Source organism: Gossypium arboreum, chromosome 7, assembly GCF_025698485.1.
Source record: "Gossypium arboreum isolate Shixiya-1 chromosome 7, ASM2569848v2, whole genome shotgun sequence".
Classification (NCBI taxonomy): Eukaryota; Viridiplantae; Streptophyta; class Magnoliopsida; order Malvales; family Malvaceae; genus Gossypium; species Gossypium arboreum.
Genome location: NC_069076.1, coordinates 28,268,622 through 28,293,188, shown reverse-complemented (window position 1 = coordinate 28,293,188; position 24,567 = coordinate 28,268,622). Strand labels below are relative to the sequence as shown.

Here is a 24,567-nt window from a genome sequence, read left to right as displayed (position 1 = left end):
AAAATAACTCTTAATATGCATGACCAGATTCGGTTTTGGGAATGGTGGATGAATGCATCTTCATGCTTAAGAAAACTCAAAGTGAATGCATGATATCCAATGGTCACTTGTAGATTCGTCCAACCTTGTTAAATGAAGCAATGTTTGGCCAAAAAGTATGAATTAATTGTGGACACTCCAAAGGCCATCATGTGTGTGAAACCGAATGTTGAAGAGTCTTCTAGTGTGAACAAGGTGAACCGAATGGTCTTGCCATGTGAACATAGGTGTGAACAAATTAAGGAGAGTCATGGGGAAGCTAATTGGCCAAACTTTCTTCATGCATGTGTGAGTGCCCTTTGGCCGAATGGTCACCTTGGAGAATGAAGAGATAGCACACCATACATGAATGGAAACATTCATGAACCTTAAAGACATTGAATATGGTCATACATGCACTTGGCCGAACATGCACCTAAGAGATTCAAGCCCCCCAACCATCCATGCACCTTCAAGATTCATGCTTGCTTTTTAATCTCCTTATGTCCTTTGCGTTCCTACAAGAAATGTGAACATAATTAATTCAAACTAATGTGAACACAAATATCAACATTAAATTCGGTTATGACAAATTTAATTATCATCAATAAACACTTTTAAGACATACTTAATATAACTAATGTGAACTAAATTTAATATGTAGGATATTAATTAACTAATTATTGAACTTATTAATTAAAAAGTCAATAGTAGTCAAATGAATTCAAAGTGAACTCCATGAGCTGATGGTTAATTCATGAGCTAAACCCGAGCTGGGCCTAAACTCGTGAGCTGATAATGAGCTGGTTCCGAGCTAATGAGCTGGTGTGGAGCTACATGGGAGCTAACTTGAACTGAAGGTGAGCTTGGTGAGCTGAAATGAACTTGTAGAAAAATTCGGCATGGATTTCCAAAATGGCCACTAACGGGTTCGATAGGTCTAGCATTGACATCATCCCACACATGCTGAACTAAAGCTATAACAGCTTCTTTAAATTGTTTTGCACGAGCCCTTGTGATCGGCCCTTGAGGTAGCACCATCGGATCTCGGCTTGGACTTGGCTTATGGGAAGCCGTGATCGTATCACAGTTTCACCCCAAACTCTATCAACTAAGGCTGTTGTTGCATCTTTGAATCTCTTTGCTCGAGCTCGGGTGATCGGTCCTACGGGCAATTTGAGAGGATCTTCATTGGCAGCCGACAACTCGGGAGGTGTGGTCGTATCATTCCCCCTCTCTTCGAAGCGATTTGCCCCCAAATCGTCACCTATATCATAGAAAGAGTGATACAAACCGTCTCGAGAAGAGTTGAGTCGTATGTAGATTGCCCGATCGTCTACGAGAAGTTACGTTAGGATTAGTTGAGTTGAAGGTATAGTCAGAGTAGAAAGAGGGGTACGAATGGAATGGTAGGAACGAAAGGGTAGGAACAAAATGGTATGAACAAATTGGTCGGTTTAGGTTCGATTAGGTAAGAAGAAAGAATGGGTTTGAACTACTAAAGGTACTTTCAAGAACCAAATACCGAAATGGTATTGACCCGTTGATTTAGCCTTTTGAGTTCGGTTTATAGGTTTGGTAAGGGAAACCTCGACCCACTATCTAACAAGATAGGAACCTCGGTATGTTGAACGCCACACTACGAATAGTGATAAGTTTGGGCACGACAAAGAACACGGTTGACACAACTAGAACGCTAGGAACGCCAAACGAATCTTTGAACGAAATATAAGAAAAGTATGCCTCACAATTTCGGCAGCATAACATTAACAAAAGTTTCAAAAGTCCTTTACATGGAAATTGAACAAGTATTTATAAGCCTAAGTCTAGGTAGCCGAATGGCCTTTCATACTTACACATTAATTAAAAGAAAATTCTAGAAAAATAACTCTTAATATGCATGACCAGATTCGGTTCTGGGAATGGTGGATGAATGCATCTTCATGCTTAAGAAAACTCAAAGTGAATGCATGATATCCAATGGTCACTTGTAGATTCGGCCAACCTTGTTAAATGAAGCAATGTTTGGCCAAAAAGTATGAATTAATTGTGGACACTCCAAGGGCCATCATGAGTGTGAAACCGAATGTTGAAGAGTCTTCTAGTGTGAACAAGGTGAACCGAATGGTCTTGCCATGTGAACATAGGTGTGAACGAATTAAGGAGAGTCATGGGGAAGCTAATTGGCCAAGCTATCTTCATGCATGTGTGAGTGCCCTTTGGCGAATGGTCACCTTGGAGAATGAAGAGATAGCACACCATACATGAATGGAAACATTCATGAACCTTAAAGACATTGAATATGGTCATACATGCACTTGGCCGAACATGCACCTAAGAGATTCAAGCCCCCCAACCGTCCATGCACCTTCAAAATTCATGCTTGCTTTTAATCTCCATATGTCCATTATGTTCCTACAAGAAATGTGAACATAATTAATTCAAACTAATGTGAACACAAATATCAACATTAAATTCGGTTATGACAAATTTAATTATCATCAATAAACACTTTTAAGACATACTTAATATAACTAATGTGAACTAAATTTAATATGTAGGATATTAATTAACTAATTATTGAACTTATTAATTAAAAAGTCAATAGTAGTCAAATGAATTCAAAGTGAACTCCATGAGCTGATGGTTAATTCATGAGTTAAACCCGAGCTGGGCCTAAACTCGTGAGTGATAATGAGTGGTCCCGAGCTAATGAGCTGGTGTGGAGCTACATGGGAGCTAACTTGAACTGAAGGTGAGCTTGGTGAGCTGAAATGAACTTGTAGAAAAGTTCGGCATGGATTTCCAAAATGGCCACTAACTGGTTCGATAGGTCTAGCATTGACATCATCCCACACATGCTGAACTAAAGCTATAACAGCTTCTTTAAATTGTTTTGCATGAGCCCTTGTGATCGGCCCTTGAGGTAGCACCATCGGATCTCGGCTTGGACTTGACTTATGGGAAGCTGTGATCGTATCAAAGAGAGATCAGCTACATTAAAGGTAGTACTTACATTGTACTCACCTGGGAGATCAAGTTTATAAGAATATCGTTTATTTGTTCCAAAACTTGAAACGGCCCATCTCCTCTCGGCAATAACTTCGACTTTCGCTGAGCTAAAAACCTTTCTTTTCGCATATGAACACACACCCAATCTCCGGGTTCAAATATGACTTATTTTTGCCCTTTGTTGGCCTTGCGCACATATTGCTCCGTCCTAGCCTCGATATTAGCTTTGACCTTTTGATGCAATTGTTTCACATAGTCCGCTTTCTTCTTGGCATCTACATTAACAATTTGATCGTTAGGTAATGGAATTAAATCAAGAGGAGATAAAGGATTAAAATCGTAAACTATTTCAAATGGAGAGAATTTAGTAGCAGAGTGAACGGTTCGGTTACAAGCAAATTCTATATGAGGCAGGCATTCCTCCCATGATTTGAGATTTTTGCGGATGATGGCCTATAGTAGAGTGGATATTACACGGTTCACCACCTCGATTTTTCCATCCGTTTGAGGATGACATGTCGTGGAGAATAAGAGCTTCGTGCCTAGCTTGCTCCAAAGTGTCCTCCAAAAATGGCCAAGAAATTTTGCATCGCGATCAGACACTATCGTCTTTGGAATTCCATGCAACCTGACAACTTCTTTAAAGAAAAGGTTAGCAATATTAACAGCATCATCAGTTTTCGAACAAGCAATAAAATGTGACATTTTTGAAAATCGATCTATTACAACAAAAATAGAATCTTTTCCGGTTCGAGTTCGCGGTAGACCTAAGATAAAATCCATTGAAAGATCAACCCAAGGCCCTTCGGGAATAGGCAAAGGCATGTACAGCCCATGTGGGTTAACCTTTGATTTTGCCTTCTTATAAACCAAGCATTGCGAACATATTTTCTCGACATCCCGCTTCATCCGTGGCCAAAAGAAGTGTTCTTGCAGCATGGCCAAGGTCTTTGCAATGCCAAAATGGCCCATGAGACCACCACTATGTGCCTCGAGTACTAGCAACTCTCGCACGGAGCTTTGTGGGATACAGAGCTTACCTTCTCGAAAAAGGAAGCCATCGAACCTGAAAAACTTATCAACAGCAGCATGTTCACACAATTTATATACATCCCTTATACAAATCTTTCAAAAATGCAAACCCAAGCAGTTTTGAATCCAAATGATTTAACAAGGTATATCGACGAGATAGTGCATTGGCCACAATATTTTCCTTACCTTTTTTGTACCGTATAACATAAGGAAAGGATTCAAGAAATTCTACCCACTTTGTGTGCCTTTTGTTGAGCTTGTGTTGGCCTTTGATGTGCTTGAGCGATTCATGGTCCGAATGGATGACAAACTCCTTCGGCCATAAATAATTGATACGATCACGGCTTCCCATAAGCCAAGTCCAAGCCGAGATCCGATGGTGCTACCTCAAGGGCCTATCACAAGGGCTCGTACAAAACAATTTAAAGAAGCTGTTATAGCTTTAGTTTAGCATGTGTGGGATGATGTCAATGCTAGACCTATCGAACCAGTTAGTGGCCATTTTGGAAATCCATGCCGAACTTTTCTACAAGTTCATTTCAGCTCACCAAGCTCACCTTCAGTTCAAGTTAGCTCGATGTAGCTCCACACCAGCTCATTAGCTCGGACCACTCATTATCACTCACGAGTTTAGGCCCACTGGGTTTAAATCATGAATTAACCATCAGCTCATGGAGTTCACTTTGAATTCATTTGACTACTATTGACTTTTTAATTAATAAGTTCAATAATTAGTTAATTAATATCCTACATATTAAATTTAGTTCACATTAGTTATATTAAGTATGTCTTAAAAGTGTTTATTGATGATAATTAAATTTGTCATAACCGAATTTAATGTTGATATTTGTGTTCACATTAGTTTGAATTAATTATGTTCACATTTCTTGTAGGAACGCAGTGGACATATGGAGATTAAAAGCAAGCATGAATTTTGAAGGTGCATGGACGGTTGGGGGCTTGAATCTCTTAGGTGCATGTTCGCCAAGTGCATGTATGACCATATTCAATGTCTTTAAGGTTCATGAATGTTTCCATTCATGTATGGTGTGCTATCTCTTCATTCTCCAAGGTGACCATTCGGCCAAAGGGCACTCACACATGCATGAAGATAGCTTGGCCAATTAGCTTCCCCATGACTCTCCTTAATTGCTCACACCTATGTTCACATGGCAAGACCATTCGGTTCACCTTGTTCACACTAGAAGACTCTTCAACATTCGGTTTCACACTCATGATGGCCCTTGGAGTGTCCACAATTAATTCATACTTTTGGCCAAACATTGCTTCATTTAACAAGGTTGGCTGAATCTACAAGTGACCATTGGATATCATGCATTCACTTTGAGTTTTCTTAAGCATGAAGATGCATTCATCCACCATTCCCAAAACCGAATCTGGTCATGCATATTAAGAGTTATTTTTCTAGAATTTTCTTTTAATTAATGTGTAAGTATGAAAGGCCATTCGTTACCTAGACTTAGGCTTATAAATACTTGTTCAATTTCCATGTAAAGGACTTTTGAAACTTTTGTTAATGTTATGTCAAAATTGTGAGGCATACTTTTCTTATATTTCGCTCAAAGATTCGTTTGGTGTTCCTAGCGTTCTAGTTGTGTCAACCGTGTTCTTTGTCGCATCTTAACTTATCACTATTCGTAGTGTGGCTCAACATACCGAGGTTCCTATCTTGTTAGATAGTGGGTCGAGGTTTCTTTACCAAACCTATAACCGAACTCAAAAGGCTAAATCAACGGGTCGATACCATTTCGGTATTTGGTTCTTGAAAGTACCTTTAGTAGTTCAAACCCGTTCTTTCTTCTTTACCTAATCGAACCTAAACCGACCAATTTGTTCATACCATTTTGTTCCTACCCTTTCGTTCCTACCATTCCATTCGTACCCCTCTTTCTCCTCTGACTATACCTTCAACTCAACTAATCCTAACGTAACTTCTCGTAGACGATCGGGCCATCTACATACGACTCGACTCTGCTCGAGACGGTTCGTATCAATAATGTTGCCATGTTTCCAATGCCCGGATCAAAGCGTACATTTCCTTATCATATGTGGGATAATTCAATGGTGCGCCACTTAGCTTTTCACTAAAATACGCCACGGGCTTCCCTTATTGGGTCAACACAGCACCAATCCCGATACCTGAGGCATCACACTCAATTTCAAATGTTTTATCAAAATCAGATAATATGAGTAATGGAGTGTTAGTTAAATGATCTCTAAGTGAAATTAAAGATTTTTCTTGCTCCTCGCCCCAAAAGAAGGCAGAATTCTTTTTTATCACGCTCGTGAGAGGTGCGGCCAATGTGCTGAAATTTGGGACGAACCGACGGTAAAAACTCGCCAAGCCATGGAAACTTCGTACTTAGCTTATGCTGGTCGGTCTAGGCCACTCTCGGATGGCTTTCACCTTTTCTTGGTCAACTTGAAGTCCTTGCAAGCTGACAACAAATCCTAGGAAATCAACTTGGTTAGAACAAAATGTGCATTTTTAAGATTGGCATATAAAGTTTCCTTTCGCAACACATCAAGAATAGCTCGTAAATGCTTTAAGTGATCATCTAAGGATCTACTATAAACAAGAATATCATCAAAGTAAACCACACAAAATTTACCAATGAAAGCTCACAGAACATGGTTCATTAAACGCATAAAGGTACTAGGAGCGTTAGTAAGACCGAATGGCATTACCAACCACTCGTACAAACCATGTTTAGTTTTAAATGCTTTTTTCCACTCATCTCCCTCGCGCATCCGTATTTGATGGTAACCGCTTTTGAGGTCGATTTTGGAGAACAACTGAGCACCACTTAGTTCGTCGAGCATATCATCTAGGCGCGGTATTGGATGACGATACTTAATCGTGATTTTGTTCACGGCGCGACAATCAACACACATGAGCCAAGTCCCATCCTTCTTCGGCACCAACAAAACTGGAACAGCGCATGGACTAAGGCTCTCGCGGATGAATCCCTTTCCAAGGAGTTCATTCACTTGTTTTTGTAGCTCCTTGGTCTCCTCGGGATTACTATGATAAACCGGTCGGTTTGGTATAGACGCGCCAGGAATGAAGTCGATTTGATGTTCTATTCCCCGAATAGGTGGTAAGCCACTCGGAACTTCGTCGGGAAATACATCTTCGAATTCCTGCAAAAAAGAGACAACAGAAGAAGGCAAAGCAGCATCTAATTCATTAGTATTCAAATATGATTCCTTGTATATGAGTACAAGTGATACGAATCCCGACGTATCATGGTTCGACACAATTCGACAATATCAAGCATGGCCTAAGTTCGAGGGGCCCAAGTTCAAAATGAAGCCTGATCTTAAATTTCAACAAGCTTAATTCAGCCCGATTTTAGCTCAATGAGCTCGTTTGCTCATTTTTCTAGTTTATTTTAATTTAAGCATTTTATTAGTTGCTGGAATAAATTAATTGAGTCTAGTTAAACTTAATTAAATCAGCTCAATAATTTGGTTGTGTTATTTTTAATAAATTAAAATCTAGACATTTTTAATTATGTTTAAATGTGTTAGTTAAATTAGTTAATTTACTTAGCTCATAATTATGTTTAGCTTAATAATTGGGTTTTAATATGTTCCAACCGAAATTAATATGTCTGAATTGGAACATGTTTTAATTTGTTCTAGTGGCATGGACGGCACATTAAAGAGCTGCTGGTGCATAGGGGCATGAAATGTGATTAATGCATTAAAAAGCTGCTGGTGCATGAATAGCCTAGGAGCATGAAACATGATTAATGCTTGAAGGCTGCTGGTTGGTGTTCCCAAATGGCCATTCAGTCAAAAGATGGCTGAATATTCAATGTTCCAAGCTAAATTAAAAGGCCAGCTACTGTTTAAGTTTCTCTAGGTGCTTTTTCGGGAATAACAAGGGCCATGGATGATTATAATTAATCCCATTCAGCTGCTCACATTCAACTTCTATATCTAGAACGTATTTGGACAGCTTCCAAGGTGTCTTCATGCAGCTGGTTTCATTTAAAATAAAGGTGAGCTAATCAGCCACCTAGAAAGCGAATAGTCACTTTGTAATTCAACTAGAAGAGTTGAGAATTTTCTTAAAGTTTCCTCATCAGCTGGAGAATTAAATGAGCTGAAAAATCTTGTAATATTCGGCCAAAGAGAGTGCATGATATTAAATATATTGCTTTGACCAGCTGGATAGGCTTGGGCAGCTTAAATGTTCCTTGAGGGCGCCAATGGACAATAGATAAAGCTGAATGTGAGCAGCTGAATGGGATTAATTATAATCAACCATGGTCCTTGTTATTCCTGAAAAAGCACCTAGAGAAACTTAAACAGCAGCTGGCCTTTTAATTCAGCTTGGAACATTGAATATTCAGCCATCTTTTGACTGAATGGCCATTTGGGAACAGGCTGCTGGTTGGTGTTCCCAAATGGCCATTCAGTCAAAAGATGGCTGAATATTCAATGTTCCAAGCTGAATTAAAAGGCCAGCTACTATTTAAGTTTCTCTAGGTGCTTTTCGGGAATAACAAGGGCCATGGCTGATTAAAATTAATCCCATTCAGCTGCTCACATTCAGCTTCTATATCTATTGTCCATTGGCGTCCTCAAGGAGCATTTAAGCTGCCCAAGCCTATCCAGCTGGTCAAAGCAATATATTTAATATCATGCACTCTCTTTGGCCAAATATTACAAGATTTTTCAGCTCATTTAATTCTCCAGCTGATGAGGAAACTTCTAAGAAAATTCTCAACTCTTCTAGTTGAATTACAAAGTGACCATTCGGCTTTCTAGGTGGCTGATTAGCTCACCTTTATTTTAAATGAAACCAGCTGCATGAAGACACCTTGGAAGCTGTCCAAATACGTTCTTAAGGCTGGAGGAAGCATCCGGCCATGGCTGATTATAATTAATCCCATTCAGCTGCTCACATTCAGCTTCTATATCTATTGTCCATTAGCGTCCTCAAGGAGCATTTAAGCTGCCCAAGCCTATCCAGCTGGTCAAAGCAATATATTTAATATCATGCACTCTCTTTGGCCGAATATTACAAGATTTTTCAGCTCATTTAATTCTCCAGCTGATGAGGAAACTTCTAAGAAAATTCTCAACTCTTCTAGTTGAATTACAAAGTGACCATTCAGCTTTCTAGGTGGCTGATTAGCTCACCTTTATTTTAAATGAAACCAGCTGCATGAAGACACCTTGGAAGCTATCCAAATACGTTCTTAAGGCTTGAGGAAGCATCCTAGAATTTCCTAAATTTTTCTAGAAATTTCAGCTCATTTAAAGGTTTAATTAAGTGACCATTCAGCTACTTTTTGAGGCCATTCGGTTGACCATGTTTTAGGCTATAAATAATTGTTAAATTTCATTTGTAAAAGGTTAGACATTTTTTTGTTAGACTTTTCACTTAATGAAACTTTGTTAAACTTTCATGGAATTTGTGAGATTTCTTTCTCTCATATTTCGTTGAGGACTTCGTTGGCTTATCTAGGAAGCCTAGTGGCGTCAACCCTGTTCTTCACTATCCCGAACTTATCACTATCAAATAGTGTGGCGTTCACCCATATACCGAGGTTCTTACTTTGCTAAGTAGCGGGTCGAGGTTTATCACTTTCATCCTCCACCTTGAAAGCCTATAAGCATTTGGGTCGATATTTTCTAATATTGGTTCGTGCTTGCTTTTAAGAACCCTTTTCTTCCATATCCATCATCTATTTACTTCTTTCACTTTCCCTTCCAATTTAGCCGAACCTATGCATATTATTCTTATCCATAAACCATCATAGAACCATTATACATAGCTTCCATCCTATTTTTCCATCAACTTCATTTCAAAAGTGAATTGAACGATACTTTCTCGTAGACGATCGGGCAACTCAGCATACAACTCGACTCTCCCTGAGGCGGTTCGTATCAACAAGTATAGGCTGCCTCAACATAAAGGATTTTCGAATATCGCTCCCTTTCGCATAAACACTCATTTTTGCACTCATTTTTTCTTCACTCTTTTGTTTTTCTTGTTCTTTATTCTTTTCTCTCATTTTAACAACTTGTTTCCCTCGTTTCTTTTCACTCACTTTTTCACACACCTTTTCACTCTTTTCTTTCTTTTCATTCTCTTTAAAATTTTCAATTGAATCACGCAACTTCACTTGATCTTCGTATACTTGTCTCGGTGTCAAAGGCGCTAAACTGATGTTCTTGCCTAAATGCTTGAAGGTGTATCGGTTGGTGTAGCCATCATGTACCACCTTTCGATCAAATTACCATGGACGGCCTAACAAAAGGTGTCTGACATGCATGGGAACCACGTCACAGAGAACTTCATCATTGTATTTTTCGATGGAGAACGACACCAATACTTGTTTTGTCACCTTCAACTCCCCACCATCATTAAGCCATTGAAGCTTATATGGACAAGGGTGCTTCGTTGTGGCCAAGCTGAGTTTCTCTACCATTAACGTACTAGCGACGTTTGTACAACTCCCGCCATCCACAATAAGGCTACACACCTTGCCTTGCACAAGGCAGCGCGTATGGAAGATATTCTCGCGTTGTTGTTCATTCTTCGTGCTTTGTACACTTAGGCTACATTTGATTACAAGGATTTCACCTTCGACGGCATACTCAAGATTGCCTTCTTCATCACTAACAGGGGTGTCGGATTCTTCTTCTTTCTCATCTTCCGACTCAATTTCGCCGTTGGCGTCCATCACCATTGCTCTTCAGTTAGGGCATTGACTAGCAATGTGCCCTCGCCCCAAGCACTTAAAGCACTTGATATCCCTCGTGTGATTTGGGTTGGCAACTTCTTTGCCTTTGCTTGATTCACCAACGGGCTTATTAAACTTTGCAGGATGGTTTTCTTCCTTCGGGCGATTAGGGAAGTCCTTTTTGCTCGTACCTTGTCCCCACTTTGAGTTGTTTGCAGGGTTGGCATAGGCCCAAATAGAGCTTTTCTTCTTTAGTTGTCTTTCAACTTTAATCGCAACATGAACCATGTCGGTCACCTCGACATAGTGCTGAAGCTCCACCACGTTAGCAATCTCTCGATTTAGCCCGGCTAAGAACCTAGCCATGGTTGCCTCGCGGTCTTCTTCCACTTTCGCACGAATCATTGCTACTTCCATCTCTTTAAAGTAATCCTCCACGCTCCGGTGACCTTGCGTAAGGTTTTGCAACTTTTGGTATAATTCCCGATGGTAATAGGAAGGGATAAATCTCTTTCTCATCACCCGCCTTCATCTCTTGCCATGTTGAGATTGGTCTCTCTCCATTTCATCTTTGACTTGTTGTTAATTTGGTCCCACCACACCATGGCGTAGTCAGAGAATTCGATTGCCGCCAACTTGACTTTCTTGACCTTCGAGTAGTTATGGCAGTCGAATACCAATTCTATTTTCTTTTCCCACTCCAAGTACGCTTCTGGATCAGACTTGCCTTGGAAGGGTGGTATGGAGAGCTTAATGTTCTTCAAATCATCATCAACTCGGCCTCGATCCCTTTGACCCCGATTCCGCTGATCTCGGCGTCGCTCACTTTGATTTGAACCTTGGTCGCTTTCTAAATCACTTGGGTCATACATCTCATCTTCGAACGGCCTTGCTCGACCTCTTTCACGTCTAGGGCCTTGAGGCGTTCTTTCTCATCGCCCCCTCTCTTCGACTCGGTCTAGTCTTTCGTTTATGGACTCGAGTTCGTTGCGGAACATACGTTGGATTTCCCTTAGGAGAGCTTGCTGGACTAGATCAGGGACTCTTCTGCCTCCGGGAGCCACGTTCCTTAAAGGTTGTCTTGGTAGTCCTTCATTCACGTTATGTTCCGGACTTCGCGACATGTTGTAACCTCACCACAAACCTCACAATATCTCTTGAAAAGAAAGAATGTTGGCTCTCACACTTGTGTTTTACGCTCTTTTGGCTTTTACCTCCTCTCGAATGCGCTCACTCACTCGTGCTTTTTTCCACTCCTTTCTTCTCTTATAACCTTGTAAAGGATTTACTAGGCTTGATCTTCTAGTTTGTGAGTCGGTTTCAAAAGGGTAACAATGGAAATGCGTATAGGTTTAAGGTTGGCTGAAAGAACAGTGGAATTGGGTAAGAAAGTGTGGCGTGCATATGATTAGGGGGTTTAGAACAGAAGATGGATTGGGAAACTATATCAAATCAAGGCTTGACGTTCAAATAGCAAACAAATTGCATAAAACACCTCTCTTTTTTTTTGAATTTTTTTCGAATTTTTTTTTCTTATATACTTTTTTTTATAACTACTAAAATGATAATTACAACACAATACTCGAATCTCACAAAGTAGTTTTTTTTTAGTATATATATATATGTTTATAAACTACTAAAAAGGTAAATACAGTATAATACTTGAATTTCATGAAACAATTTTTTTTTCTATACTCTTTTTTTTCTGAACCTACCTCGGGAATGCTCCGCTTTAAACATCTAAGCTTCTCATTTTAGGTAGCTCTGATACCAAGTGATACGAGCTCACCTCGACTTTAGTTGAGTCGTATGTAGATTGCCCGATCGTCTTCGAGAAAGCTTCGTCGGAAATAGAAAGGATAGATAATTTGGATTGAAGTTAAATTGGTTATGTAAGTTGGGTTCAAGGATGTGATACAACCACACCTCCCGAGTTGTCGGCTGCCAATGAAGATCCTCTCGAATTGCCCGTAGGACCGATCACCCGAGCTCGAGCAAAGAGATTCAAAGATGCAACAACAACCTTAGTTGATAGAGTTTGGGGTGAAACCCTTGCTGGACTTCTTGAAAGCTCTTGGACCAGCAAGCCAAGCAAACCATGCATACTCCTTCAAGCTCAAATCAGCTCAACTTCAACTTAACTTAGCTCAACGAGCTCGTTTCAGCTCATTTCATTATTGCGTTTATTATGCTGGAATAAATCATTTAAGTTGCTGTTAGTTTTATTAGTTATTTGTTTTAATAATTAATTTGTCATAATCTGGACATGTTTTAATTATGTTCTAAATTAAGTACCTTAATTAATTAGGACCAATTAAATATGTCTTAACTATTACAAAGATTAATTATGTCCAGCCTAATTTATGGTGCAAGTTTTATTTATGTTGCCGAATTTAATGTGTCTAAAAGGGATTTAATTTGCTGAATTAAATGTTGTAGGTACATTACCCTTGACTGCATAGGTGCATGGATGATTTAAAATTGGTGTGCTGATCTTTGGTGTTCCCTAAGTGACCATTCAGCCAAACCTTACAACTCTTCAAGAAGACCGATTGGCTGCCCAAGACAAATTAAGGCTGTTCACACCCACCTGATTATTCCTTTCACACCAAGGGCTGTTCGGTTTTGTTTGTTCACACATGTGTGGCTGTTCAAATCGGTTTGTTCACATTCTAAGACTATTGAAGTGCTCTAGACAGCTCCTTAATCACATGAACATTCGGCTGAATTAAGCAGCAGCTTTAATTCCAAATTCAAGCATTTGGCTGAACCTATTGATGGCATTTCAGCTCCCAAACAATTCATTCAATTTTTCTATTGAATCAAGGCATCTAGAAGCTGCCCCTTACCGTTCTCCATGCACAAGAAACTTCAAGGAAGCTTCATCAAAAATTCTGGAATTTTCAGAAACCATTTAGCTACCTCAAGAGCCTATTCGGCTATCCCTTGCATTCACTATAAATTGTGGCTTGTGTTACTTTGTAAAGAACTTTTTGGACTTTTGTTAATGTTATGCTGCCAAATTTGTTAGGCAAAAACTTTTCTCAAATTTCGTTCAAAGATTCGATTGGCTTCCTAGCGTTCTAGTGTGTCAGCCGTTGCTCTTTGTCGAAACCGAACTTATCACTACTCGTAGTGTGGCGTTCAAACATACCGAGGTTCCTATCTTGTTAGATAGTGGGTCGAGGTTTTTCCTTTACCAATTCCAAACCGAACTAAAAGAGCTTATAAACAACGGTTCGATACCAAATCGGTATTGGTTCTTGTTTGCACTTTTTGTTCAACCCCATTTCTCCATTTACCTAATTGAACCAATTCCTTCATCCATACCTATTCGGACTCCAAACCCGAATTTTCAAACTCTTCTTACCTATTCTAATCCGAACCCAAAACCAATACCCTTCTTTCCTTCATCTGACCTTTTCAATTAAACCTAACGTAACTTCTTGTTGATGATCGGGCACACTAATACGACTCGACTCTTCCGAGGCGGTTCGTATCATCTGGTATCAGAGCTACTTAAAACGAGAAGCTTAGACGTTCGAAACGGAGCATTCCCGAGGTAGGGTCAGAAAAAAAAATTCGTATACCGAAGTTTTCTCATTTTGATTGGTTTGTTGCTGTTATTATAAAAACAAAAATTCACGCAGCCGGAGAAAAAAAAATCATGTACAAAAAGTGCTTCTATTGTATTTAGTTTGCTGATATAGTACAAAAAAAAATTATACAAGTTTGAAAAAAAAAATTTCGAAAAAAAAATCGAAAAAAAAAAGTGATTTATGCAATTCAATTGTTAGTTGATCGTCAAGCTTTGATTTGATATAGTTTTCGATCCATCTTCTATCCTACTCTTCCTAATACGCTACACTTTTAACCCAATTCCCTATTCTTTCAACCTACCCGAAACCGAATACATCAATCACTTGTTACCCCTTTTGAACCGACCACCTAGACCAAGGACTAAGCCTTAACGAATCTGCTTACAAAATCACGAGAAAAGGTTAAGAGAGGTAAAAGGCACGAGAGTTGTAAGTGCAATAGAGTGGAGGTAAAAGCCTAATTTCGAGTGTAAACACGAGTGTGAGAGAAACAACTTCTTTTCCTTTTCAAGAGATTGTGAGCTTTTGTGGTGAGGTTTACTTTAATAACGTTTTAATGTCACAAGAGTCAGATCGCAACGTGGAAGATCGTCCGGCAAGACAACCCATTCGCAACGTCCCCGACTTAAACATGCAAGCCTTATTACGAGAAATGGAGCGACTCCTAGATCGAAGGCTCAATCCCATCGAAGACAGTTTGTTCCAAGTTGAAGTGAATGGCCAACGTGAAAGAGCACCCGAGGGGGTTAGACCAAGACGGGAGAGACCAAATCAGAACCGGGGAAGACGAAGGGTCCAAGACGATGAAGCAAATGACCTTAGTGATCTTGAAAGTGAACAAGAGTCTAATGCTAGTGATCGACGTAGGCAACACCGACAACGAGATCGAAGACGCGAAGATGATGATCTCAAGAACATTAAACTGACTATTCCACCGTTTCAAGGTAGATCGGATCCGGAGGCCTATCTTGAGTGGGAAAAAAAGATAGAGTTGGTGTTCGATTGTCACAATTACTCCGAGAATAAAAAGGTGAAACTAGCCGCAATAGAGTTTTCGGACTACGCCATGATTTGGTGGGAACAACTAACCACTAGTCGGAGGCGTAACGGTGAACGTCCTATCTCTACATGGATCGAAATGAAGGCGGTGATGAGGCGACAATTTATCCCTGCGTACTACCACCGGGAGTTGCACCAAAAACTCCAAAATCTCACACAAGGGTCCAAAAGTGTTGAGGATTACTACAAAGAGATGGAAATCGCGATGATTGGAGCGGATGTCCAAGAAGATCCTGAAGCAACGATGGCTAGATTCCTGCTGGTCTAAATCGAGATATAGCAAACGTAGTGGAATTACAACACTACATTGAAGTGGTTGATATGGTCCATATGGCCATTAAGGTGGAAAGACAACTCAAGAGAAAAGGCCCAAGTCGAGGGTTTCCCACTTCCAACCCTTCAAGGTGGAGCCAAGGATCAAGCAAAGGACCTGCCAATCCTCGAGGGAAGGAGACCACGGTACCTCCAAAAACCAACAAGCCCATCGCCGAAATGAACAAAGGCAAGGCACCCGAATCGTCATACAATCGAAATCGAGATATTAAGTGTTTTAAGTGTCTCGGAAGAGGCCACATAGCAAGCCAATGCCCAAATCGAAGGACCATGGTATTGCGAGCCGATGGCGAGATCGAAACGGAGGATGAAGAGGAGAAAGAATCTGAATCAGCTTCTGAAGTCGAGGAGGACGTGGAACAACCCATGGAAGGAGAACTACTTGTTGTAAAACGAAGTGTAAGTCTCCAAGGCGCAGAGAATGATCTCCAACGAGAGAATATCTTCCACACTCGGTGCCAAGTCGGAGGCAAAGTCTATAGCGTCATTATCGACGGAGGTAGCTGTACCAATGTAGCAAGTACCATGATGGTTGAAAGACTTGGTTTACCTACTACCAAGCATCCGAGCCCCTACAAACTACAATGGCTCAATGACAGAGGAGAGCTTAAGGTAACGAAGCAAGTACTTGTCTCTTTCAACATCGAAAAGTATTCGGATGAAGTTCTTTGTGACGTCGTACCGATGCATGCGGGGCATTTGCTACTTGGCCGACCGTGGCAGTTTGATAGACGAGTTCAACACGACGGGTATGCCAACCGGTATACATTCAAATTCATGGGAAAGAATGTGACGTTGGCGCCATTGACTCCCAAACAAGTGTATGAAGACCAAATCAAGCTAAAAGCTTCTATTGAGCAAATGAGAGAAAAAGAAAAAGAAAGTTGTAAAAAAATAAAAGAAGAGAAAAATAAGAAAAGAAAACAAAAGAGAGTGACAAGAAAATATCCAAGAAAAGAAGAAAAAGAAAAGAAAATCGAGAAAATGAGTGTTTTTGCAAGAGTTAGTGATGTGAGGATGAATCGAACTGTTCTTGTACTTTTGTACAAGGAAGCATTAATTTCTACTAACGATTTACCCGATACCCTACCCTCCTATTTTGTCTTTGTTGCGGGATTTCCAAGGCGTTTTTGGAAGAAACCCAAGTGGTCTTCCACCACTTCGTGGAATCGAGCATCAAATTGATTTCATGCCGGAGCGGTTATTCCAAATCGACACCTTATCGAGCCAATCCGGAGGAGACCAAGGAGTTGCAAAGACAAGTCAATGAGCTAATGGAAAAAGGCTACATTCGCGAGCCTAAGTCCTGTCTTTGTTCCGTATTATTGGTACCGAAAAAGACGGAACATGGTGCATGTGCGTGGATTGCCGAGCCGTTAACAAGATAACAATCAAATACCGTCATCCCATTCCTCGCTTAGATGACATGTTAGATGAGCTTAGTGGGGCCAAAGTGTTCTCAAAAATCGATTTGAAGAGTGGCTACCACCAAATTCGGATGCGAGAAGGAGACGAATGGAAAACAGCATTCAAGACCAAGCACGGACTATACGAATGGCTGGTTATGCCTTTTGGCCTTACCAATGCTCCAAGTACGTTCATGAGACTAATGAACCATGTCTTAAGGCCTTTCATCGGTAAGTTTTGTGTGGTATATTTCGACGATATATTGATTTATAGCAAATCTATGGAAGAAAATGTAAGTCATCTCAAATCTGTTTTAGAAGTTTTGCGAAAAGAGACCTTATATGCTAATTTAAAGAAATGTTCTTTTTATTCTAACAAAACTGTTTTTCTAGGATTTGTAGTTAGTGCGGATGGTCTTGAGGTAGACCAAGAGAAGATTAAGGCCATACGAGATTAGCCAAGGCCTACGAGCGTTACGCAAGTTCGAAGTTTCCATGGCCTAGCAAGTTTCTACCGACGATTCGTTTCGAATTTTAGCACAATTGCTGCTCCACTTACGAGTGTTATTAAGAAAAATTCTTCTTTTATTTGGAACGATGAACAAGAGAAATCATTTATAAAAATCAAAGATTGTCTCACTAACGCTCCTTTGCTTGCCCTTCCAGATTTCTCGAAGACTTTTGAGATCGAGTGCGATGCTTCGGGCATTGGAATCGGGGCCGTGTTGACACAAGACGGACGTCCTGTGGCTTACTTTAGTGAAAAACTCAATGGAGCCGTACTCAACTATCCGGTGTATGATAAAGAGATGTACGCGCTCATACGAGCCCTTGAGACATGGCAACATTACTTGTGGCCTAAGGAATTCGTTATTCATTCCGATCATGAAGCCTTGAAGCACATCAAAGGCCAACATAAGTTGAACCGACGCCATGCGAAGTGGGTTGAATACCTTGAGTCGTTTCCGTATGTCATCAAATATAAGAAAGGTAAAGATAATATTGTGGCTGATGCGCTTTCAAGAAGGTATACTCTGTTATCATATTTGGATTCTAAGATTCTTGGTTTTACATTATTAAAAGATTCCTATGTAAACGATTCCGATTTTGGAGAGATATTTGTTTCTTGCGAGAAAGGTCCTTTTGAAAATTTTTATAGGTACGAGGGCTATCTTTTCCGAGAAGGTAAACTATGCATTCCTTGTGGATCTGTTTGAGACCTATTAGTGCATGAGGCGCATAGTGGCGGGCTTATGGGACACTTCGGAGTCAATAAGACACTAGCCACTCTCCATGAACATTTTTATTGGTCATGAGCGAAAAGATGTGGAGCGAGTTTGCGAAAGGTGTATAGCCTGCAAAAAGGCTAAATCAAAGGTTCAACCCCATGGCTTGTACACACCATTGCCTATTCCTGAAGCACCGTGGATTGACATCTCCATGGATTTTGTTCTCGGACTTCCGCGCACAAAAACGGGGAAGGATTCTATTTTTGTTGTTGTTGATAGATTTTCAAAAATGTCTCATTTTATTGCCTGTACTAAGACTGACGATGCCGTTCATGTTGCGAACTTGTTTTTTAGGGATATCGTTAGACTACATGGGCATTCCTCGTACGATCGTGTCAGACCGAGATGCAAAATTTTTAAGTCACTTTTGGAGGTCTTTGTGGTTTAAATTAGGGACCAAACTTCTGTTTTAGACCACCTGCCACCCCCAAACCGATGGCCAAACGGAAGTTGTCAATAGAGTTCTATCTACTTTGCTTGGCCATCGTTGGAAGAATTTGAAGACGTGGGAGGACCGTCTACCCCATATTGAGTTTGCGTATAATCGTTCGTCCATTCTGCGACTAAATTCTCCCCATTTGAAATTGTTTACGGTTTAATCCCTTGACTCCTTTAGATCTATTGCCTTTACCTACTGATCGGTTTGTCCATGTAGATCACGAAGAAAAAGGCAGATTTTGTCAAGGATTTACACAGCAAGGTGCGGGCCAATATCGAGGCTAGGATTGAGTCCTATGTGCGTAATGCGAACAAAGGCCGAAAACGAGTAGTTTTTGAACCCGGAGATTGGGTGTGGGTTCATATGCGAAAAGAAAGGTTTCCGGCTCAGCAAAAGTCGAAGTTATTGCCGAGAGGAGATGGGCCGTTTCAAGTTTTGGAACAAATAAACGATAATTCTTATAAACTTGATCTCCTAGGTGAGTACATTGTAAGTGCTACCTTTAATGTAGCTGATCTCTCTTTCTATGATATAGGTGACGATTTGGGGGCAAATCGCTTCGAAGAGAGGGGGAATGATACAACCACACCTCCCGAGTTGTCGGCTGCCAATGAAGATCCTCTCGAATTGCCCGTAGGACCAATCACCCGAGCTCGAGCAAAGAGATTCAAAGATGCAACAACAACCTTAGTTGATAGAGTTTGGGGTGAAACCGTTGCTGGACTTCTTGAAAGCTCTTGGACCAGCAAGCCAAGCAAACCATGCATACTCCTTCAAGCTCAAATCAGCTCAACTTCAACTTAACTTAGCTCAACGAGCTCGTTTCAGCTCATTTCATTATTGCGTTTATTATGCTGGAATAAATCATTTAAGTTGCTGTTAGTTTTATTAGTTATTTGTTTTAATAATTAATTTGTCATAATCTCGACATGTTTTAATTATGTTCTAAATTAAGTACTTAATTAATTATGACCAATTAAATATGTCTTAACTATTACAAAGATTAATTATGTCCAGCCTAATTTATGGTGCAAGTTTTATTTATGTTGTCAATTTAATGTGTCTAAAAGGGATTTAATTTGCTGAATTAAATGTTGTAGGTACATTACCCTTGACTGACATAGGTGCATGGATGATTTAAAATTGGTGTGTTGATCTTTGGTGTTCCCTAAGTGACCATTCAGCCAAACCTTACAACTCTTCAAGAAGACCGATTGGCTGCCCAAGACAAATTAAGGCTGTTCACACCCACCTGATTATTCCTTTCACACTAAGGACTGTTCGGTTTTGTTTGTTCACACATGTGTGGCTGTTCAAATCGGTTTGTTCACATTCTAAGACTATTGAAGTGCTCTAGACAGCTCCTTAATCACATGAACATTCGGCTGAATCAAGCAGCAGCATTAATTCCAAATTCAAGCATTTGGCCGAACCTATTGATGGCATTTCAGCTCCCAAACAATTCATTCAATTTTTCTATTGAATCAAGGCATCTAGAAGCTGCCCCTTACCGTTCTCCATGCACAAGAAACTTCAAGGAAGCTTCATCAAAAATTCTGGAATTTTCAGAAACCATTTAGCTACCTCAAGAGCCTATTCGGCTATCCCTTGCATTCACTATAAATTGTGGCTTGTGTTACTTTGTAAAGAACTTTTTGGACTTTTGTTAATGTTATGCTGCCAAATTTGTTAGGCAAAAACTTTTCTCAAATTTCGTTCAAAGATTCGATTGGCTTCCTAGCGTTCTAGTGTGTCAGCCGTTGCTCTTTGTCGAAACCGAACTTATCACTACTCGTAGTGTGGCGTTCAAACATACCGAGGCTCCTGTCTTGTTAGATAGTGGGTCGAGGTTTTTCCTTTACCAATTCCAAACCGAACTAAAAGAGCTTATAAACAATAGTTCGATACAAAATCGGTATTGGTTCTTGTTTGCACTTTTTGTTCAACCCCATTTCTCCATTTACCTAATTGAACCAATTCCTTCATCCATACCTATTCAGACTCCAAACCCGAATTTTCAAACTCTTCTTACCTATTCTAATCCGAACCCAAAGCCAATACCCTTCTTTCCTTCATCTGACCTTTTCAATTAAACCTAACGTAACTTCTTGTTGACGATCGGGCACACTAATACGACTCGACTCTTCCGAGGCGGTTCGTATCAGGATGGATAAGTAATCTTAGGTTTGGGTAAGGAAAGGGAATTAGGATATTGGTAATTTTGGTTTTAATTCAGAAAAAGGAATGAAATATGGGAATGGTGGTCCTAAGAACAAGTTAAACCGATATTAGCCAATACTGACCCGAAACTTATGAGTTCTTAAGAAGGGATGGTTGAAACGAAATAGACCTCGACCCACTATCAGGCAGATAGGAACCTCGGTATAAAGGGTTTTGAACACCACACTAAAACTAGTGATAAGTTCAGTTTCGTGAAGAAAGAGGTTGACGCCACTACTAGGTAGATAAGCCAATGAAAATCTTAAACGAGACTTACAGAAGAAGTTCTTACAAGAACAAAAGTTCGGTTCTATAAAATTTGGCCAAAAAGTTCATTTACAAGAAATAAACAAACTAGGTAGCTAAATAGCCTTTTGTTTTCTTCCTAATTAAGCTAGAAAATTCCAGATTTATTTAGGAAGTTTCCTTGAAGCTTCTTGGCTTTGGAGAACTCATTGGACGGCATTTCTAGAAGCTAGAATTAATGGCACGTTTTGGGAGCTGAAATGCATATTTAAATTCGGCATTGGAAGTTGGGAGCTTAATTAAGCTGATGCTTGGAAGAGATGAATGGCCTTAGCATTTAAATGAGCTCCTTGAGTAGTTGGCCAGCCATAAAGTGCGAAAGCAAATCAATGGACAGCCCCTCAATGTGAACGCATGGTTGTTGGTGTGAAAATCTTGAATGCCAGCTTCGAAAATTGAGTAGCCACGTTGGGGAGAGTAACCATCAGCTTATGGTGATTGTTGCATTGACCGAACCATCATGGCTTTTGGGAAAACTAATTCAGCCACTTTAATTTGATTAAATGCCGTCCCATGCTTTGCACCTGTGATACAACCACACCTCCCAAGTTGTCGGCTGCCAATGAAGATCCTCTCGAATTGCCCGTAGGACCGATCACCCGAGCTCGAGCAAAGAGATTCAAAGATGCAACAACAACCTTAGTTGATAGAGTTTGGGGTGAAACCGTTGCTGGACTTCTTGAAAGCTCTTGGACCAGCAAGCCAAGCAAACCATGCATACTCCTTCAAGCTCAAATCAGCTCAACTTCAACTTAACTTAGCTCAACGAGCTCGTTTCAGCTCATTTCATTATTGTGTTTATTATGCTGGAATAAATCATTTAAGTTGCTGTTAGTTTTATTAGTTATTTGTTTTAATAATTAATTTGTCATAATCTCGACATGTTTTAATTATGTTCTAAATTAAGTACTTAATTAATTAGGACCAATTAAATATGTCTTAACTATTACAAAGATTAATTATGTCCAGCCTAATTTATGGTGCAAGATTTATTTATGTTGTCAATTTAATGTGTCTAAAAGGGATTTAATTTGCTGAATTAAATGTTGTAGGTACATTACCCTTGACGGCATAGGTGCATGGATGATTTAAAATTGGTGTGCTGATCTTTGGTGTTCCCTAAGTGACCATTCAGCCAAACCTTACAACTCTTCAAGAAGACCGATTGGCTGCCCAAGACAAATTAAGGCTGTTCACACCCACCGATTATTCCTTTCACACCAAGGACTGTTCGGTTTTGTTTGTTCACACATGTGTGGCTGTTCAAATCGGTTTGTTCACATTCTAAGACTATTGAAGTGCTCTAGACAGCTCCTTAATCACATGAACATTCGGCTGAATCAAGCAGCAGATTAATTCCAAATTCAAGCATTTGGCGAACCTATTGATGGCATTTCAGCTCCCAAACAATTCATTCAATTTTTTATTGAATCAAGGCATCTAGAAGCTGCCCTTACTGTTCTCCATGCACAAGAAACTTCAAGGAAGCTTCATCAAAAATTCTGGAATTTTCAAAAACCATTTAGCTACCTCAAGAGCCTATTCGGCTATCCCTTGCATTCACTATAAATTGTGGCTTGTGTTACTTTGTAAAGGACTTTTTGAAACTTTTGTTAATGTTATGCTGCCAAAATCGTGAGGCAAACCTTTCTTATATTTCGTTCAAAGATTCGTTTGGCGTTCCTAGCGTTCTAGTTGTGTCAACCGTGTTCTTTATCGAAACCGAACTTATCACTACTCGTAGTGTGGCGTTCAAACATACCGAGGTTCCTATCTTGTTAGATAGTGGGTCAAGGTTTTTCCTTTACCAATTCCAAGCCGAACTAAAAGAGCTTATAAACAACGGGTCGATACCAAATCGGTATTGGTTCTTGTTTGCACTTTTTGTTCAACCCCATTTCTCCATTTACCTAATTGAACCAATTCCTTCATCCATACCTATTCGGACTCCAAACCCGAATTTTCAAACTCTTCTTACCTATTCTAATCCGAACCCAAAACCAATACCCTTCTTTCCTTCATCTGACATTTTCAAGGAAACCTAACGTAACTTCTTGTTAACGATCGGGCACACTAATACGACTCGACTCTTCCGAGGCGGATCGTATCATCTGGTATCAGAGCTACTTAAAACGAGAAGCTTAGACGTTCGAAGCGGAGCATTCCCGAGGTAGGGTCAGAAAAAATAAATTTGTATACCGAAGTTTTCTCATTTTGATTGGTTTGTTGCTGTTATTATAAAAACAAAAATTCACGCAGCCGGAGAAAAAAAAATCGTGTACAAAAGTGCTTCTATTGTATTTAGTTTGCTGATATAGTACAAAAAAAAATTATACAAGTTTGAAAAAAAAAATTCCGAAAAAAATCGAAAAAAAAAAGTGATTTATGCAATTCAATTGTTAGTTGATCGTCAAGCTTTGATTTGATATAGTTTCCGATCCATCTTCTATCCTACTCTTCCTAATACGCTACACTTTTAACCCAATTCCCTATTCTTTCAGCCTACCCGAAACCGAATACATCAATCACTTGTTACCCCTTTTGAACCGACCACCTAGACCAAGGCCTAAGCCTTAACGAATCTGCTTATGAAATCACGAGAAAAGGTTAAGAGAGGTAAAAGGCACGAGAGTTGTAAGTGCAATAGAGTGGAGGTAAAAGCCTAATTTCGAGTGTAAACACGAGTGTGAGAGAAACAACTTCTTTTCCTTTTCGAGATTGTGAGCTTTTGTGGTGAGGTTTACTTTAACAACATTTTAATGTCACAAGAGTCGATCATAGCGTGGAAGATCGTCCGCAAGACAACCCATTCATAGCGTCCCCGACTTAAACATGCAAGCCTTATTACGAGAAATGGAGCGACTCCTAGATCGAAGGCTCAATCCCATCGAAGACTGTTTGTTCCAAGTTGAAGTGAATGGCCAACGTGAAAGAGCACCCGAGGGGGTTAGACCAAGATGGGAGAGACCAAATCAGAACCGGGGAAGACGAAGGGTCCAAGACGATGAAGCAAATGACCTTAGTGATCTTGAAAGTGAACAAGAGTCTAATGCTAGTGATCGACGTAGGCAACACCGACAACGAGATCGAAGACGCGAAGATGATGATCTCAAGAACATTAAACTA

At 40.0% G+C, this 24,567-nt stretch overlaps 1 pseudogene; it reads right to left on the bottom strand.

The window, feature by feature from the left end:
* Positions 1-497: 497 nt before the first annotated feature.
* Positions 498-24,567, bottom strand: part of LOC128295408 (uncharacterized) — a 37,991-nt pseudogene continuing 13,921 nt past the window's right edge.